At 37.0% G+C, this 5,182-nt stretch overlaps 1 pseudogene; it reads right to left on the reverse strand.

Annotated features, from left to right (window-relative positions):
• Positions 1–4,193: 4,193 nt before the first annotated feature.
• On the reverse strand, positions 4,194–4,807 carry LOC129506605 (cardiolipin synthase (CMP-forming)-like; annotated as a pseudogene).
• Positions 4,808–5,182: the final 375 nt, after the last annotated feature.

Below are 5,182 nucleotides of genomic sequence, written 5' to 3' on the forward strand. Positions count from 1 at the left end.
GGGAGAGAATCTCAAGCAGGTTTCCCACTGAGAACAGAGAACAACCTGGGGCTCAATCTCATGACCCTCATATCTTGACCTGAGCTGAAATCAAGGGTTGAAAACTTAACCAACTGAGCCCCCCAGGGCCTGGTTTAAATTTTTTTTTTTAAAGAATCAAAACATTAAAGAAATAGTGAAAGCTCATTCATTCCTTTTCCCTAACTTTACTCCTTCCCTAACCAGTATCTCAAAGTTTCTGCGTATTGCTTCCATGTCTGTTTTTATAATTTTACTATATAAATCTCCATGGGTGTGTACATATATATGTAAATATAAAAAGTGTACATTATAATTTGAGGTATTTAAAAATATGCATTAAAATATGCATAAATATTATAATATTGCAATATTCTTTTACCTCTTTTTTCCCAATCAACATTATGTTTGGGGCTGTATCCTTGTTGACATTTTGGTTTGTTAATTTTAACTGCTATATAATATTTAACAATATTTAATTGAACCTTAAAATATTCTGTGATTCCCTTATAACTGCTAAGTTTGGCCTTATGTTTACTTTTATTATTGATCTATGTAGATTTCTACTATCTTGTTTTCTTTCTAATTTCTGTGTTTATTTTGAGTTTTTTCTGCTCCTTTCTTGCCTCCTATTAGATAAATCAAGCTTTCTTTATTTCCTTTCCCTTCCCTATTTTTCCTTCTATTTCTATTCTTTTAACAGCAACCCTTAAAATTTTAATATGCATGCAAAACAATTCTACAGTTATTCACTATCTCTTCTTTTGTCTTGAATAATACAAGGACACAAAGGAGCTTTAACTGATTCCTTCCTCCCATTTTATGTTATTGTTTACTAGTATTTTAGTGCCATAGAAAATATACCCTCAAATTACTTTATTATTATTATTGTTGGTGGTAGTGGTATCATTTCATCAAAAAAAAAAAAATGCATGTTCAAAAAAATGCACGTTCAGGGCAACCCCCGTGACGCAACGGTTTAGCGCCGCCTGCAGCCCAGGGTGTGATCCTGGAGACCTGGGATCTAGTCCCAACTCAGGCTCCCAGCGGCGTGGAGCCTGCTTCTCCCTCTGCCTGTGTCTCTGCCTCTCTCTCTCTCTCTCTCTCTCTCTCTGTGTCTCTACCAATAAATAAATAAATAAATATTTAAAAAAATGCATGTTCAAATTTATCCCTTTATTGTCTTAAATTTGCTTCTGACATCTCATTCCTTTGATTTGGATTTAATTTCTTTATTGCTGAAGTACATATGTTAGTGCTTCTTATTTGTCTGAAAATATCTTTATCTTTATGTGATAGTTCAGCTGGGGCCAGTATTTTAAGTTAACAGGTATTTTTTCTCAGTATTTTGGAGACAATGTTTTTCTAGACTCTGTTGATGCTACTGGGAAGTATGCTGCTAGTCTAATTACCATTCATGGTGATCTGTCTGTTCTCCCTGGCTACTTTTATTTTATTTATTTATTTATTTATTTATTTATTTATTTATTTATTTATTTATTTAAAAGATTTTATTTATTTATTCATGAGAGACACACACAGAGAAAGGCAGAGACACAGACAGAGGTAGAAGCAGGCTCCCTGCAGGGATCCTGATGCTGGACTGGATCCCAGGACCCCGGGTTCATGACCTGAGCTAAAGGCCGATGCTCAACCACTGAGCCACCCAGGTGCCCCTAGAATCAATTTTCTTTATATCTTTGATGTTTTATAATTTTTGTTACTAGTTGGAGATTCTGCGTTGTTGTGAATAAAGGTATCAGTTCTTGGATTCCCTGTAAAAGATTTACATGAAGATCCATGCTAGCTAGAAGAAAGACAGCCAGAAGGAAAGTAGCAAGCACAAAGCAGTTTCTTTCTTTCTTTTTTAAGATTTTATTTATTTCTTCATGAGAGACACAGAGAGAGAGGCAGAGACATAGGTAGAGGGAGAAGCAGGTTCTCTGCGGGGATCCCGATGCAGGACTCCATCCCAGGACCCCAGGATCACACCCTGAGCCAAAGGCAGATGCTCAACCACCAAGCCACCCAGGCATCCCAAGTACAAAACAGTTTCTATAGGACAGATGGGAGAGAGGGCAGGCCCAGAGGTGGCAACTGCCCTGAAGCTACAGGTTTTATTTTCTTTGTGTGTAAGTGGGGTTTTGGATCATGGGCAGGGTGGTGTCTAATGGAGGCTGCTTCCAATCATTTGTGGGGGCACCTCCCAGTAGTTAGGAGGGGGAGTTTTGACCCTACAAAGTTCTGACCCTACAGAACCCTTATGACAACTTTTCCCCACGGAGAGGGGAAATGGTAATGCAAATGAATTATAATGAGCCTAGGGGTTACCCTGGGGTGGAGGTGTAAGAGGAGAGAGAGCTTCTGTTCTGCACCTGTGGCTCTTGATCTGTCAGCCTGGGGATGTTGGAAGCCAGAAGACCAAGATGTTGAGAGCCATAAAGTCAGGACATTGTGCCCTCAGGTTTCTAATGTGTAACCTATTTATCACCTCCCTTGCCTCCAGCTCCTGTTTAACTGTCTACTCTATCAGTTTCAATACAATATGCCAAGGCATGGATTTCTAAACTTCTGTTTGCATATGTCATGCTCTTTTTCAATGGATTTATGTCTTTCATAAATTCTGGAAAACTTCAACTGTTATAATTCAAATATTTTTATTTCTTTTCTTGTAAAACATCTAAGAGATAATATTAGACCTCATCTCTCTATCCCAATCACCCTTTCATATTGTTCATTACTTCTTTGTGCTGCATCCTAATTATTTTTATTTCCAACTCTCTTATTCCTTTAACCTATCAAAAAAAAAAACCCTTCAAAGTTTAAAAACCTTTTAAAACAGAGGACATAGGGGAAGGGAAGGGAAAAATAAAACAAGATGAAATCAGAGAAAAAGAAAAAACATAAGTAATCATAGGAAACAAACTGAGGGTTGCTGGAGGGAAGGGGGGTGGGAGGATGGGATAATTGAGTGATGGACATTAAGGAGGACACAGGATGTAATGAGCACTGGGTGTTATATGTAAGCGATGAATCACTAGATTCTACTCCTGAAACCAATATTACACTATATGTTAACTAATTAGAATTTAATAAAATTAAATTTTAAAAAACTGAAAAAAAACTTTAAAAATATATATAACTTCATATTATTTTCATATCACATAAGTCCCAACGTAATGCAAACATCACTATGTAAGAAACACAATGTAAAGGCATGATGTAAATCACTGCCTCCTAAACATGCTCTCATATTCCAGCTACCTGTGCTATTTATTATCCCCATATATAAACTGTTAGGTACCCGAGAGCTGGAAGACTTTCCTTTTTTTTAATTTTTTAAAAATATTTTAATTTATTTATTCAGGAGAGACACAGAAAGAGAGATTGGCAGACACATAGGCAGAGGGAGAAGCAGGCTCCATGCAGGGAGCCCGACGTGGGACTCAATCCAGGGACTCCAGGATCAGGCCTAGGGCTGAAGGCAGTGCTAAACTGCTGAGCCACCTGGGCTGCCCTGGAAGACTCTCCTAAACACAAACTTCAACAGATTTTATTTTATGTTTGATCTTATTTATTATCTTCAAAATTTCCTGCATTTTAACTCTTGTTACAACTTTTCTTTATTCACAGCTAAACTTTCTTTATTGTCATATCCTAAGCAATTAGATATTAACCACGTGAACTATTAATGTCCACAAATCTAAAAATCAAATGCAAAACTCTTTCAGCCATGTGTAAGATATGTATCTAAACATGCAAAATTCCCTATAGTGCTTTGTGACTAATCTAAATTCTATTTTAAAAGAGGTGGTGATTTAAGTCTCCACGTTCTGGACAATTTTTTAAAATGTATTTAAAAATCATTAATAGTAACTGGAATACTTGTAATTTTATAAAGTAATCAAGAACTCCAAAATAAAATGCTATGCTATGTTCTATTTTCATTTAAAAATACATTGAAAAAATCCATTGGAAATTCTGCATATCTTCATGATAGAACTTATCTTCAATGTGCAGCACTTCAATTTTGATGACATGTTTGTTCTAACAGATCCTTTTTCAGGCAGAACACTAAAATGGGAAATTCCTGTAGATTTCCAAATGGCCCTGGTGCCAGTGATGTATACTGCTTCTTTCCTAAAGATGATGGATGACTTTTGTCTGCATTTTTTTCACCTGACAGCATTCTGAGCATGATGATAGTAACTATAAGCTGATGCATCTGTGCTGCAAAATATAAAACACCACAGTATCTGAAGATAAATACTGTCAGCATAATTGAAAACCACAACTGCCAAAGAAACCACCAAGATTAACTGGACTGCTATGTTTACTTTGTGGATACATGTTGGTTTTAATTTAGCAGTGACACAGCAAGGAGTTCTCAGTGTTGGAAGAATTCGATATCTGACATAAAGATGATAGCAACCAATATTATGTCTTCAAAATTATCATATAAATAAGTGAAACTGGAGTAAGATCTGTTTAGGCCACGCTAATATATAGGTCATTGATAGGGATTTCATCAGCAAGTGGACCAAGAATGTTTCCCACAGCTGGTTATCAATTATCCCAGTTTCAAGCAATAAATCCAAGCAACAAATCAGTGAGCCCAACTAGAGCAAAAACTCCTAGTGCAATATCAAAATCTTCTCTAGTAATCAAAGAGCCCTGAACTGAGGCTAAATTGATTCTCCTCATTGACAACATATATGGAATTGTCTACAGGTTTTCATATAGGCTTGATGGTGCTTGTCAGGCCGCATTGTCCATCTGGGGCTTCAGTAGCAGAATGAGGGCCACCTTCCCTGTGCCCAAGCAGTGGCCTTGCCCAAGGGATGGATTAATAGCTATCATCTAGTTGACTTGTTCTCTCTCAAGTCATGTTTGATGAGTTATTTGATCCATCCACTATTTTCAAATTCAATGATTGCTTTTTTATTTCTAGAAATTCTATTTTAAAAAATCTACCCATTGTTTTTCATGATGATACCTTCTTTATGGAGATTTTATTTATTTATTCATGAGAGACACAGAGAGAGAGAGGCAGACACAGGCAGAGGGAGAAGCAGGCTCCCTGTGGGGAGTCCGATGTGGGACTTGATCCCAGGACCCTGGGATCATGACCTGAGCCAAAGGCAGATGCTCAACCACTGAGCCA

Source organism: Nyctereutes procyonoides, unplaced genomic scaffold (genome assembly GCF_905146905.1).
Source record: "Nyctereutes procyonoides isolate TBG_1078 unplaced genomic scaffold, NYPRO_anot_genome, whole genome shotgun sequence".
NCBI lineage: Eukaryota > Metazoa > Chordata > Mammalia > Carnivora > Canidae > Nyctereutes > Nyctereutes procyonoides.